We start from the raw sequence: 16,192 nt of genomic DNA, 5'->3' as shown, positions 1-16,192 counted from the left end.
ATGATGATTGGAGCGGCTGCTTTGGATTGAATTTGCCGAAAAATAACCGTTGACCCAGCTTCTAACCAATAAAAACTAGCACATGCATTGAATTACCCCTGGAATTTTAGCGCTTAAAATTCCCCGTTTAGAAATTGAATGGGTTCCTATCTTGAAAATCGTATGTAAAAGGTTATTGTATACACTCTGTGCAGCTGACCGCTGGTCTTCACCATGCCTTGGTTTGCGCCGCCAGATTGAAGAATATGACTGATCAGTAGAATTTGATGTCATTATTTGAAAGCCTTTCACTTGATGCAAAAACAATATGTGTGCCCCATGAAAATCGGGTTTGTGGGCTTATATCATGTCCATTCCAAAATTATTCGGCTTAATGTAGGATATAAATCGACAAATGGCCGCCCAAAAAGATCATTGATTGAAGAAACTATCAAAATAATTCGCAGTCTGTCTGGTTAATTCGTCCTTTGGGAAATTATGCTTCCCGATGATGTAAAACTACCTCAGGAAGACTTGGAGGGGTACTGTGGGGTATAAACTATAGCCAGGGTTGCAAATTCGTAACTAATACGAATATTATTCATAGGAGAAAAAAAGTAGTATTAATATTCGTAGCCCCACTACTAAATAAATACTATTTTTTGTTGTAGACTTAGTTTTCGTAATTCGTATTTTCGTATATTTTTCATATTTGTTTTTAAAAGAGAAAGCGGCGTGTAATAATTACTAAAATAGGATATTTGTTTGTTTGTTTTATTATTAACATCCACTAAGTAAGCTAGTTACATAAATCCCTGCTGGGCAATAGGACGGTAGGAGCCGCATATTCAGAGTCTGCGTTCGCTACGTGTTATACAAGACAAAGGAAAGTTTTGTGTGTCAATCTGTATTAGTTGTGTTAATCTGTGTCTTGGGGGGCGGGGCTGTAAGGGCTCGTGTCCTCCACTAGTGTCTGAAAGTGCTTGTATCTGTCAGGTTCTAATAAATAGGTGAGGGGGGTGATGCCTGTGTAAAGGTCTTTTTCAGGGACTTCCGGCAGGAAGGGTCGGACTATTCTGCATTCCGTAAAGTGGCCTTGTGTCCTTGGCTCGCCGCACTTGCAGGTGGGCTTAGTATCGTGTCTAAATCTTTCATAGTACTTGACGAAGTCCCCGTGTCCCGATCTCTCTGCATATAGCTTATGTAGTATAGCCCTTGGTAGTTAGAGTTCCAGGGGTTTAAAAAGAGCGTCTAGTCGCCAGCGTCTGTAATAAGGCAGTCAGTTTTAGTCCTAGTCTAGCTCCTAGAGCTGTCTCCTCTCGCTTTTAGCCCACCTCTTGATATAGGTGATTGTTACAGTCCTGGATGTTAGAGTTAAAGGCTCTAATCTTTCCTTTACAAGTTTATCTGCTACTTTATTACTATATATATTTTTATAGCCGGGAACCCAGGCTACTTTAATACAGATCTCTGGTTAAAGGTCCTTTATAATTTTCCTAAGGCCCATGTACGCGCTTTATAAGGAGTAAGGCGTCTAGCCAAGGATTCTATCCACAACTGCCGAGTTATCTAAGAAGAGGATAATTTTATTAATACTTGAATCTAGCCAGACCTGTTCCTTAGCAAGCTTAATTGCCTTAAAAGCTCTGACTGCTTCCGCGTTATATACCTCCGCGTTAAGGAGGCATCTGTTAGACTTGGTAACTTAAGCCTTATAAAAAATAACTGCTCCTTAACCTGTATTACTGAGCTTGTCCTGGGAGCTGTCTAAATAAGTAATAAGGGTAGAGTTTAGTAAGTTATCTAGCAGTTCAAGGTGGCTTTTAGCTGCTTTTTCTTTTTTAATTCCTTTAAAATCTAGTTTAGGGAGAACTGCTCTGTTATTATAAGCAAAAAGGGATAGTCTGACTGTGTGTCCTGCTAGAACAGCTATACGCTAAAGTCTAGTCAGGGGGGCGCCTGCCAGTCTTTTATCTATTCTTTTGCTAATAAGGTGGTTCTTGTCTAGGCAGGCGAACCTGGCTCTAATCCGGACCCTCGCTTAAGCTATAGCCAGCGAGGCCTTCAGGACGCCTGACTCCCTGTATATAACTTTTATATTAGTTGTCTTTTATACTAGGATTACAGCTCTGGCCGCCGCTCTAATAGCCTTGTTTATTTTTATAACTAGGTTATCCGTGCCCGTGCTCGTAGTCTTGGAGGGGTTTAACTAATATTATTTTATTATACCTAGCCACTAGGCGTCTAGCTTGTAAAAAAGCACAGGAAAAACATATATTTTAGCTGCTAAGGCTACAGCGTCTAGGAGGGAGCTTTTAATTATTTTATTAAAAGATCTTAAAAAGTTAACGGCCTTAAGGGCCTTTCTTATTATAACTTTAATATGTTTTTTTAAAAGAGAGTCTTAGGTTTAAGTAGACACTTAGCTATTTTATTAACTTTTAAAGCAGGATTAGCCTTTTTTTTAAAGTTTATTTAATTTAAGCAAGTATTTTTTTAAGTGTAATGAAAATGGACTAGTTTGGCCTTGTCTAAGTTAAAAGAAACTGTATTTTCTCTGCCTTATTTTAAAGTGTTTTTAAGTTTTTATTATAGCATTTAAGTAGTTTTTTTAATATCCTTTCCTATAGCTATAATATTAATATTATTAATATACCTAAACCTAAAGCTAGGGTTATTTAGCTAAAGAATAAGGTAAAAGTATAGTATTAAGATAATTAGGGAGATGGGGGATTTTTATAGGGCCCTGTACTTTAGTCTAGTACTGCTAAACCTGGAGCTGTAACTGTATTATATAAAAGCCTTTTTATTACTTATAAAAAAGTCTACCTAGAGTATAAAAAATAAAGGTTAACCCTGTGCTCTTAGCCTTTAAATAAGTTTATTATATATAATAATATTAAATGCCCCTGTTATATTAAAGGTAAGCAGGGAGGTGACTAGGCTTTTAACTAAAACTGTTTTTATATTATAAACTAGACATGTAACCAGGTTTAAGGCTGCCTGCTTAAGAAGCATGCTAAAATATTATTTTAGTAGTTTTTTATATTTAAATACTAGTAGGGAAACTCTTCTAGTAAAAAGTTTTTCTAGTTTTTTTTTATATAAAACAGGAGTAAAATTAGTTTATATTTTTTATATATAATATATATTTTTTTAAATTTCCCTAGTTTAAAAATAATAGTTACTTTAGTATTTTTAAATAAGAGGGGGTAATAATTAATTTTAAAATATCCCTGGAAAAGGTTAATAATATAATTATTAACTGCTGGCCAGGCTAGTTATAAAAGTATTACAGAAATCCTGTCCGTGCTGGGGGCAGTATTACTTAACCCTGTGGTAGCTTTTCTAGCCTTTTTTTCCAAGACTTTTATATCTTATTTAATCTTTTTATTAAGGGGGAGGTTTTTTTCTTAAGGGTCTAGGATATTTTTTTTTATAATTTTTTTTTTAAGTAGCTTGTTTTTAAAGAAAGTCGCCTTTTTTATAAAATTTAAAATACTCCTATTTTTATTTATTAAAAGAGGGGGTTAAAAGCAGTTTATAATTTTTTATTATTTTACTAGAGTTTAGATATTTTTTTTTTACACTAGTATTAGTAATAATCCTGTCCTAGTGCGCTTTTTTACTTCTCTGGATAATGTTTTTAAATTATTCTTAGCAGCTGCCTTTTCTTATAAGCTATTAGAGGCCTTTTTTATTACTCTGTAAGCAGTTTTATATTCCTTAATTTACCAGGGGGCGCTGTAACTATTCTAATACCTGGTTTTACTAGTAGCTCCCAGGATATTTTTAAAAAGGTTTTATAAGGCTTTAATATATTTATCCAGGTTTCCTTTTAAAAGTTTTTCCAGGTTAATTATAAAAAGGGTTTATATAAAAGAATATATTAATTATTTAAAATTTTTATATTTTTTTAAAAGTAAATATTTTTTTCTAGCTTTAAAAGTAAAGCAGATAGGTTTTAATAATATAATAATAATTATATAATAATTTAATCCTGTATTTAAAAAATATTTAACTTTAAAATAAGTAAAGCAGTTTATAAAAATAAAATTAATATATTTTTTTAAGTCTTTTATAAAAAAGTTTATTAAAAAAAGGAGAAAGTTATACTTATTAGCTTATTTTACTATCTTATTTCTTATTAAATCTAGCCTCTTACCTAGCTATTATATTTAATAAGTAATATTAAAGTTACTTATTATAATAAATTAAAAAGGCAGAGGGCCTTATTTAATAAAAATATCTGTAATAATATTATTTAAGGTTCTTTTATAAATATTAATAATTATATAACTGCAGACTTTAATTTAATATATACACCTGTTTTTTAAGCTTAAAAAAAAGTTATTTACTAAAGAAATTAAAATTTTTTTTAATAAATATAAAAATTAAAAATCTAGTATTCTTTTAATTATTAAAAAAATTATATATTTAAAATCTAGGGTAATTTTTAATTTACTTTTTACTTAATATTTTATTTTATTTAATATAAAATTTTTAAATAAGTATAATATTATAATTATTTTTTTATATAAGTAAAAAAATAATATTTTAATAAAAGCTACTTTTTTTAATATTTACTTAAAAAATCTTAAAACTAGTATTTCTTTAGCAGCTATAACAAGGCTTGCTACTTATAAGATTATTATAAAAGGTTTATTATTTTTACTAGTAATTTCCTTTATATTATTATTTTTATTTTCTATTTTATTTTCTAAGCTTATTATATACACTTTTAATTTTACAAGGGAGCTATTTATTAAGTTATTATTAAAGATAATAACCTTTTAAGCAGGGGCCTTAGTAAGCGGCTAAGGGGCAGAGCTAGAGAATAAGTAGCGGATCCGGGGGCTTTTTTTAAAAAAATTAGCTTTTAAAAAAGTTTTATTTATAAAAGTAATTTTAATAGCCAGGGCTAGCTTAAATAAGTTAGTTTTTATATATTTTTTTTATCCTAGTTTTTTAATTACTTTAAACTAGTCTTTAATAATATAAACCTTCTCCTTGTTTTTAATAACTAGCTTAGTTAAATATTTAAAAAAAATTTATTTTATACAAGTTATTATAATTAATATATTAAAAAAAAAAGAATAGTTTATTATAATATTTATATATTTATTTAAAAACATTTTATATTTAAAATATTTTTTAATTTTAATATAATTTTAAAAGTTATAAAAGCTAAAATAGTAATAATATTATATAATTTTAAGTTTTTAAACTTATATTTTTATTAAATAAAAATTATTAAATAATTTAAATCTAGGTTTAATATTTTTTTTAAAAAATATAAAATAATAATATATATTTAAAAAAATTTTAAAAGAGGTTTTATAAATTATTACTAGTTATTTTTTAACTCTTGCCTTAATATATATTTTTTTTAAAATTAATATATTAATTAAATAAGTCTTGCTTATATTTATATATATTTTTAATATATTATATATAAAAAAAACCTTTTATAAGTATATTTTTTTAATTTTTAAATTATTATTTTTTATAATTAGTTTAAATATAATAATTTTATTTTTTATATTTTAATTTTTAATTTAAAAAGTAAAACTTAACTAAACTTTTTAAAAATAAGTAATATTTATATTTATAACTTTTATTATTTTAATTATTTCTTATTTAGCTTTAATAATTAATATTTTTCTTTATTTATAATTTAATAAGATTTAAATAAAAATTTAATTATTAAGTTTTTTTTAATTTTTTTAATTTTATTTTTTTTATTATTATTAACAAGGGCTAGCTTTTTATTATTAGTAATAAGTTTTTATTTAAAATTAAAGCTTTTTTATATCTTTTTATTATAAGTAATATTTTATAATATAACTTAAGCTTATATAATTTTAAAACTTTTAAAGTTTATTTTTTTTATAATTATAAAAGCTTTTATTTTAATAAAGTTTTTTAAGCTATTTAATTTATTTTTTATATTATATAATATATTAATTAATATTATTTTAATTAGTTTTTAAGCTATTTAATTTATTTTTTATATTATATAATATATTAATTAATATTATTTTAATTAGTTAAGTATTTATTTTATTATTACTTATTTTTTTAAAAATTTTAAATTTTTTTATTAAATTTATATAAGAGGTAATAAAGTTTTTAAATATAATATTTAAAACTAAGCAAATTTATTTTACTATTATTAAAGCAGATTTAAATATATATTATTCTAAGCAAGAGTTAATAGCTATAATTATATTTAATATAATATTTTATTTAACTTATTATTATATATTAATTTTTTTAATTTAATTTATAATTTTATTTTTAATAAAAAAATTTTTTTTTTTATTAAAAGCAGTAATTTTTTTTATTTTATTAAATGTTATAACCCGATCCTTATAGTTGTAATAATAGGCCTACAGGGTAAGACTTATTAAATTAATAAAGGACTGATAGTCTAATTAGGATAAGCTTAATAAGCTTGACTTACAAGCTACACAAGCTTATAAACTTACACGCTTAACCAGCTCGTCTTACAAGCCTGACAAGCTATAAAAATTATAAAAGCTTAACTAGATATATAAGTTCAGTCTTCACTTATTAAATAACTTAAATAACTAGTTATTAACACACTAATTATAATATAATTAAAGTGCAATTTACTAAGTCTTATTAACCTTAATAGTAACTAATTATTATTACTTATTATTATTACTTATAAATCCCCTAACTTATCTGCTAATATAAACCTAAACCTTAAGTTTATCCCTTAAAAATCCTTTTATATTACTAATCCTATTTAGAAATCTAGTAACCGGGTTATTACATGTTAATAACTCTTATTTAAACAGTTATTAAATTTACAGGTAATATTAAAAAATATATCTAATTATAAAATAAACAATAACATTAATAAAAAACTTATAAAACTACTACAGGTAAAAGCTAATACTATAACTTAACTAGTAAATATAAAAAGATTAGTATAGTAAATAAAAGCTTAATACACTGCAGATTAGCAAGCTATTAGTAACTTATAGTAGTAATAAGGCACGGCTTAAAATACTATTACCTAGCAAGCTTAAACTATTATAAACCTTTAAGGGCAGCTTTAGGGGATATAAGGTAATATAGTAACACCTGCATTAGCAGGAACTACTGCTACTTTAATTATTAATATTACCTTATAATAGTAAAACCCAGGAGAAGTATTTAAATTAAAAATACCTGTATTATTTAATAAAAATCTAAAAAAAATCTAAGCTTATTTTATAAATATAAGAAATTACTTTAATTATTTTAAAACTATAATAAACACAGATAAACTTAAGGTTTATATAGTAGAAGGAAGACTTATTAATATTATAAAAAACTAATATAAACTATACTTATAGGATTTAAAAAATAATAATATAATAATATAAAAAAAAAAAACAGTAACTCTTTTTATAAATTATACTAAATTTAAAAATTAATTAAAAGCCTTATTTAAAAAAAAAGATAAGAAATAAAAAGTTAAAATAATATTTTTTAATATTAAATAAAAAAAAAAACTATATTTTAAATATATAATTAAATTTATATATTTAAATGCTAAAATAAATTATAATAATATAATTAAATATATATTATATTACACTAGCTTAAAATTAGAAATTAAAAATACCTTATTCTTAAAAGACCCCCTAGAAATATTTAAAATATTATAAAAGAAATTTATTAAAATTAATAAATAATAGTATAAATAATAACAGGAATAAAAAGTTAAAAAAATAAGAAGTTATATAAAAATATACTTACAAGCTAATAATAATAAAAAGTATAAATATATTACTAATAGTAATAATAAAAAATTAAAAAGAATAAACTTAAACTTTATTAACTATTAAAATAAGAATTTTAAAAAAAAACTTAAAAAAAAGTTTAATAGTAAATATAATTATTATAATAAGCCAGGTTATAAAAAAAAAAATTATTATATTAAAAAAAATAAAAAAAGAAAGACTACTCTTAAATAATCCACTTAGCTAAAAAAAGCTTAAATTAATACTATATATAAAAACACTTATATAAACTTAAGCTAAACAGCCTGCTATAATAATAATTATATTATTTATAAAAACAGTAAAAAAAAATCAGGCTATTACCTTAAAAAACTTTAAATAATTAAAACACTTAAAAAAGCAAAGGTTAATATAATAAGATTCTAAAAAAAATCTTATAATTATTATATCCTTAATAATTACTATAAGTATAATATTTATAATTTAAAAAATATTAAGTATAAATACTTAAAATACCTGGAATATGGATTAATAGATTTAAAGTATAAATATAAAGCTAAATAGTAATATAATATAAACGCTATAATAAAACTTTTTAAAAAAGAAAAAGCGGAAGTTAAAGTTTACTTTAAATCACTTAAATATTTAAAATATAAACATATAAAACTTAACCTGAATTATAAATTAAAATAATAAATAAATAAATTAGTTTTAAAAGAACTAGCTAATAAAAAAGATAATAAATACTAGAAAGTAATAAAATACTCGGAATACAGATTAATAAATCTTGTATATAACTGTAAAATTAAATAATAACAAATAGTAAAAGAAAAATAAAAAAGTAATAAAGAAACTATCAGGGTAATAAACACATATTATACTAAAACTTATTATTAAAGAGATAAAATAAAATATATTATTAAAAAATAATTCTTTATTAAACAGTATTTAAAAAAAGTAATAAAAACATTTAATAATAATATTAATAACTGTAAAAGCTTTAGCTTAAGCTTAATTAAAGAATTTTAATATAAATATTATAAAAGTAATAATATAAAATATACTTGCTTAAATTATAATTATAATTATATAATATATTACTATTATCTCTGTTTTTTAAATAATTTAAAATATAAATATAAAAGATATTATTATTATAGCTTTAAATAATAAACTTATAACTATTTCTAGGAAAATATAAAATAATAAGATATACTAAACTATTACCCTTATAATAATAAAATAATAAAATAAAAATTCTAAACTAAACCTTATAATACTTATAACACTCTTAAAATATTTAAAAAAATAATAGGTATAATTTATAAAAGCTAAGATAATTTTAAAATATATAAATATAAATTTTATAAAGAAAAATATATTATATACTTATATAAGAACTAGGACTACTAGTTAATATAATATAAATATTACTTCTGCAGATTATATAAAGTATACTATAGGTGTATAAAATATAGTTTCTGTGGATTTTATAACCTAGAATATAATTATATTAAGGAAATGTAAAAGAAAATATATATAATATATTTTAAATAATAACCTGTATAAAATATTAATCTTAATAAAACTTAGGAAAAAACTGTAGTAGAATAAATCCTGCAAGAAATCTTAATTAACAAAATCACTAGCTATTTTAATAATAACTATAGAAAAAAAAACTAGAATAAATATAATAAAATATATTATTAAACGCACGTCTTTAACAAACTTGAAGAATAATATAAGATAATACAATTGCAACTTTACAAGAAGAAAATAATAAAGTATTATAATAAATAACACTTCCTAGATTATAAACTACATTATTATAAAACCCACAGGGGAAAAAGAAATTAATTCTACCAAATTACCACTAAACTAACCTAACAAGGTTATAACCTTAACACTTATACAAGTAAAAAACTAGGAAATACAGCCTTAATTAAGGCCTATTACCAGATAATCTAAAACTAGAATTAGCATTTAAAATATAAATAATATATAAAATACTAAGGACTATTATAATAAGAAAGCCACCTAAATAAAATTATTATTAATATAATTTAAATAATAAAAAATAAAAAGCTTTTTTTTACAGGATAATTATATAATAGACTAGTTAAGATTTATATAAATAACAGTGTAAATTATAATCTTATTATTAACAGCTTAATAATTAAATTTTAATTACCACGCTTTATTAAAATAAACCTAATACTTGTTTCTAGTATTATTAACTTAAATATTAAAATTAAAATTAATATAAAAATTAATTACCTTCTTGTATTTATTACTAGATATACTAAGAATATTAAACTTAATATTATAATATTTAATAACTGTAATATTATATTTAAAAACTATTAGCTTTATTAAAATAACTTATTAATTAACTAGAAAATAAAATAAATAAAATAAGAAAATAAAGTTTTATTAAAATTATAATTATATATTAAAAAGAGTAAAAAAAGCAAAGCCGCGCCTTCAGGCTTAAAAACTTTTATATAAAATAAAAAAAAAAAAATAAAACTTAAAAGAAAAGTTAAATTTAATTTAAAAAAATCACTTATATTACTATAATATAATTATAAGCAAGCCAAATTAAAGAAAATATATATTAATAAAATTATTATATAAGTAAAAAATAAACTATAAGCTTTAAATAAAATATTATTAAAAGTAAAGAAAAAAAAAGAAGCAGGAGAATTAAATAATACTTTACTTAAAGTACTAAAATAATATAAAAAATATTAAAAACTATTCAGCCTAATATTAAAAATAATATAGCCGCTTTACTTATAATAAAATTACTATATAAATCTTATAAACAGAAAAACTATAAAGTTTTTTTTAATTTATAACCTTAATAAAATAAAACTTAAAACATTTAAAAAGTAAATATAAGAATAATTAAAAAAAAAATATATTAAACTATTTACTTTATAAGCGAGATACCCTGTTATATTTATATTAAAGAAAAATAGAAAATTATAATTAGTTATTAATTATTAATAATTAAATAAAATTACTATTAAAAATTAAACCTTATTACTACTTATCATAGAAATCTAAGACTGTTTAACTAGTATAAAATAATTTACTACTTTAAACTTTAAAAAAGTATATAACTTAATTTATATTTAAAAAAAAGATAAATAAAAAACAGTATTTAAAATATATTATAAATTATTTAAATACTTAATAATATTATTTAAACTTACTAACACACCTGTAATATTTTAATAAATAATTAATTATATTTTAAAAATATTTATAAATAACTTTATAATTATATATTTAAATAATATTTTTATTTTCTTTAAAACCTTTAAAAAACACTAGGAATATATATATAAAATATTATAAACACTAAAAAATACTAACTTTTTAATAAAATTAAATAAATATAACTTTTATATATAAAAAATTAAATTTCTTAAATACTTAATATTACTAGGATAAATTTAAATAAACTTTAATAAGCTTATTATTATTTAGAACTAGAAATTATTAAAAATAAGAAAAAAAATATAAAACTTTTTAAAATTAGTAAATTACTATTAAAAGTTTATAAGAAATTATAATAAAATTACTAAACTACTTACTAATACTACTTATTTAAAAAAAGATAAGAAAAGTAAAAAAAAACTTAAAAACAGGAAATTTGCATATAAAAAAAATATAAAAAAAGTATTTTAAAAATTTAAAAATACTTTTTTAAATAAACCTGTACTTATTATATATAATTTAAATAAGCTATTAAAAATTAAAATAAATGCCTTAAATTTTATAATTAAAAGAGTATTAATATAACAGGATAAAAATAAAAAACCTTACCTAATAGCTTTTTTTTTAAAAAAACTATATAAACTTAAATTAAAATACCTTATTTATAACAAGGAATTTATAGTAATTATTAAAATATTTAAAAAATAATAATATTATTATTTAAAAAACACTTACAAAATCAAAGTCTACACTAACTATTATAATATTACTTACTTTACTATAACTTAAAAACTCTTTTTATAATAAGTTAAATATTTCAAGTTTTTATTAAATTACAAGTATAAACTTATATATTATAAAAAAACTAAAAATAAAAAAGTAAATGCCTTAAATTAAAAAGAAAAATATTTTAAGCAAATACTTAAAATAAAAGCTTAAATTTTATATAAAAACTGTAAAAGAAATTATAAGTAAATATAAATTAATACCTTATTTATTATTAAAAAATATAATCTTATTTTTAATAAAATAAGAAATATAATAAAAAATTTAATACTTAAATAACTCCTAGAGCAGGTACACTTTAATAAGGGGATATTAAAATAAAATAATAATAAAATCTAAGTACTAGAAAAATTATAAATTAAAACACTTAAAAACATATATTAAAATATAATTACTATTATATATTAAGGAATTAATATAACTTATTAATATTACTAATAATATTACTAATTTATTAAAATAAAAAATAAAGTTATTAATATAATATTAAAATATAATATATATTAGCAAGTAAAAAACTCCAAATACAAGCTATATAAAAAACTATAACTGTTACCTATATTACAATAACTATAAAAATTAATTTTATTTAATCTTATTACTAAGCTATTATAATCCAGAGAACTAGTAATATAGATAATATATAATAATATATTTATTAGTATTAATAAACTTATTAAATTTACTTACTTTTTATTATTTAAAAAAATAACTAGTATAAAAAACTTAAGTTATATAATAATAAGATTTATTACTTATAATTATAAACTGCCAGGAGAAATAATCTTTAATAAAAGAAATATATTTATATTTAAATTTTAGAAAACACTTACTGCTAGATTTAAAATAAATTATAAAGCTAGTACAGCTTATTATTTATAAATTAATAAATAAATAAAATAAATTAACTAGATAATTAAAATATAATTATATTATTATATTAATTTTAAGTAAAATAATTAAGTAAAACTCTTTTTAATTACACAGCTTTTATATAATAGTATAAAATTAAAATTTACAAGCAAATTACTATTTTTTTTTAACTACAGATTTAAACCTAAAGCCTACAAACCGCTTAAGTAAAAGAAAAATATTAAAAAAGCTATTATTAAAGTTAAAAATATAATTAAATTATATAATAAATTAAAAATATAACTTAAGTTTATATATTAAAAAATAGTTAAATATATAAATAAATATAAGCTTAAAAAACTAAACTTTTAAAAAAAAGATATAATTTAATTATTATAATATACATGTAGTAATAAATAAGTAAATATTAAAATAAACAAATTAAGTAACAAGTTAAACTTTAAAAAACTTAACTCTTATAAAATTTTAAAAAAAATCAGGGAAGTTAATTATAAACTTAAACTACTTAAAAAATAGGAAAAATAAGAAAAACCTATATACTTAATCTTTTACATATTATTATTAAAAAAAGCACTAATTAATAAAAATATTAAAAAAATTATCCAGGATAAAATTATTATTAAAAAAAAAAAAAAAAAATATAAAATAAAAAATATTAATATTATAAAAATAAAAAATAATAATAAATAATACTATAAGATGTAATAAGAAAAAAAAAGTAAAAAAGAAAAAATATAAGAGCTTATTAAATATTTTAAAAATTTAATAGCACTAGTAAAGAAACTTTATTAAAATCTGGGAGTATTAACAGCTCAGGATCTATCTCTTATAACTCTAAATAATCCTTAAGCGCTAAGAAAGCAAAGTTAACCTTAAAAAAACCCTGCTCAGGCTGTAATATAGCGGCCTGAGAAGTAAAAGCTCCCGCCTCTTCCTGCTTAACACAATCCAGTTCCTCCAAATCAGTAATTCCCCGCGCTACAGCACACATTATCTTTTAATACTATAACTTTTTTTATTTACAAAGGCACTTAACCTTTACACTGGCCTGCTTAAAATGCTCCAGCTTATACTAATACTCCTCCTTAGCTACTTCAATTTCTTCTTCAAGTTTAATATATTAAGCTGCAACCCTGCGGAATTAGGCAGTTAAAAGCTGTCGCGCGTTATAAAAAGATTTCTAATTAATAACACATTAAAAACAGCGTATTAAATCACTAGAAGAAATCAAACACTTAAAACCCTTATTTTTATAGTAAGTATACTTTTTCATTTTAAAAAAATAAGCAAGAATAAATAAAAATAAATTACTATACTACTCTTATTTTTTAAAACACACTTTATAAACACAGTTAATTATAATAATTACTAGAAAAATTAATAAAAAAAAGAAAACACTTACTAAGCACAGGAATAAAAAAAAATAAGTTAAGTATATTAAAACAACTAGGTCTTAAAAGCAAGACTAACAGGAGGGGAGTATCATATTATAACCCGATTCTTATAGTTACAATAATAGGCCTACAGGGTAGGACTCATCGGATTAATAAAAGACCGATAGTCTAATTAGGATAAGCTTAATAAGCTTAATTTACAAGCCACACGAGCTTATAGACTTACACGCTTAACCAGCTTGTCTTACAAGCCTGACAAGCTGTAAAAATCACAAAGGCTTAACTAAATATATAAGTTCAGTCTTCACTTATTAAATAACTTAAATAGCCAGTTATTAACACACTAATCACAATACAATTAAAGTGCAATTCACTAAGTCTTATTAACCTTAGTAGTAACTGATTATTATTACTTGTTACTATTGCTTATAAATCCCCTAACCTATCCGCCAACATAAACCTAGACCTCAGGTTTATCCCTTGGGAATCCTTTTATATTACTAATCCCATCTAGGAATCTAGTGACCGGGTCGTCACATTAAAAATAAAAATAATAAAGCTTTTTAATAGTTTTTATATAATTATTATTATACTTAGTCTTGCCTTGTTAAAATTAAAAGAAAGTATATTATTTGTTTTAAAGTTTTTTTTAAAATATTTTTTTTTTCAAAAGTAAAAGGGAGTATTTTAATTTCTTTTGCTTTTAGGCCTGAAGGAGTAGCCTTCTTCTATAGTTGCAGTACAGTTACTGGTCTGGGGGCGACGGGGTTAATTATATTCTGGGCGACTAGAGGGTTTATAAATATTTCCATCTCTCCAGGCTCCTTAAAGGGGACTGTAAGGGAAAATATTAAAGTTATTTTATCTGATAGCTAGTTAAACAGAGTGAGGTTTTCTAGTGGTTAAGCACTTAAAAGGTGGGGTACCTGTAGGTGTAGGAGGGAAGCTTGTTATTAAAATAGGAAGTTATAATATAAAAAATGAAAAAAAAAAAAAAAAAAAAAAAAGTAATAATAACATGAAAAAATTTCGTATTTTTACGAAGAAAATAAGAAAATTTTTCGTATATTCTACGAATTACGAATTACGAATTTGAATCTGACAACCCTGATTATAGCCCACCGTTTGCCCCAAATACTGCTCATAGCTCTGGTACGGAATTATATATTAATTCTATCATTCAAAATGGCTGGTTAATACTTTTGTTAAAAAATGATTTTGTCTGATGAGAAAAGGCTGGCACAGCTGCATGTCTCAGGATGCAGACAGCCAGATGTGTAACCCAACAGAAGATTACAGGACGTAATGAGTTACGTCGAGTTCAGAACAAGATTGCACATCTGTGTATCCCCGGGTATACTTTGGAGCACCGATTCAGTTTTTCCGAATTGTCAAAGGAACTGGTATCGGCTGCCAAGACTATACACTCTCTCTACAGCAGTCACGACAAGGGACTTTAATCATGCTAGGCATCAACAATACTTTGGTACCCTGAAAGAGGTGACTAATTCCTTGCGTACCCACTCAAATACCGCCGACTGCTGCATAGTGAATTAAGATCACGACGTGGCGTAAGGCTAATGCACCTTGCTGACATTACCACGTGTGGGTGGAGAGAACTATGCTTCAACGGACAGTGAAGGTTGAGCGGCATTTAATGCATTCCAGATAAATTTCCAAACTAATAACATTATTCCTTAAGGGAGCGGTGGCCGAGATATTGGTTATCCCAATTTGAACCAAGAATTGCATGGCAAGGACTTTATATTATAAAACTTGGCTACCGTTTGTTCTATCGCCGATATCTTGTAAATTTCTGTTTCACCTCATTCCTGTCTATAAACATCTACTGTATTAATTCAGCTACTTCAGCATTATTTTAATGGATATTGTCCTCGATTTCTTTTGGAAACAGTTATAGGAGAACAGCTCTATAAGTTGATGAATGATTGCGCTGCTGGGAATTCCTAGGCCGTAAGCTATCAGTAGATACATTTTACAATAGTTTACTAGACTAGTTTTCTAAAGTAAAATAGCCCCAGCATCAAAGAAAAAATATGCATAGCACTTTTGCGTCGTCAATAAACTGTTAATAGTTGGGTCTTACCGATGCCTTACGTTCGATATAACCATTCAATTATAGCTGCCAGCAGAAACGAACTCGGATATCTG

Source organism: Trichoderma evansii (genome assembly GCF_050947405.1).
Source record: "Trichoderma evansii strain SZMC 28006 chromosome Unknown GGI43scaffold_13, whole genome shotgun sequence".
NCBI classification, from domain to species: Eukaryota; Fungi; Ascomycota; class Sordariomycetes; order Hypocreales; family Hypocreaceae; genus Trichoderma; species Trichoderma evansii.
Note: the sequence above shows the minus strand (reverse complement) of the source record.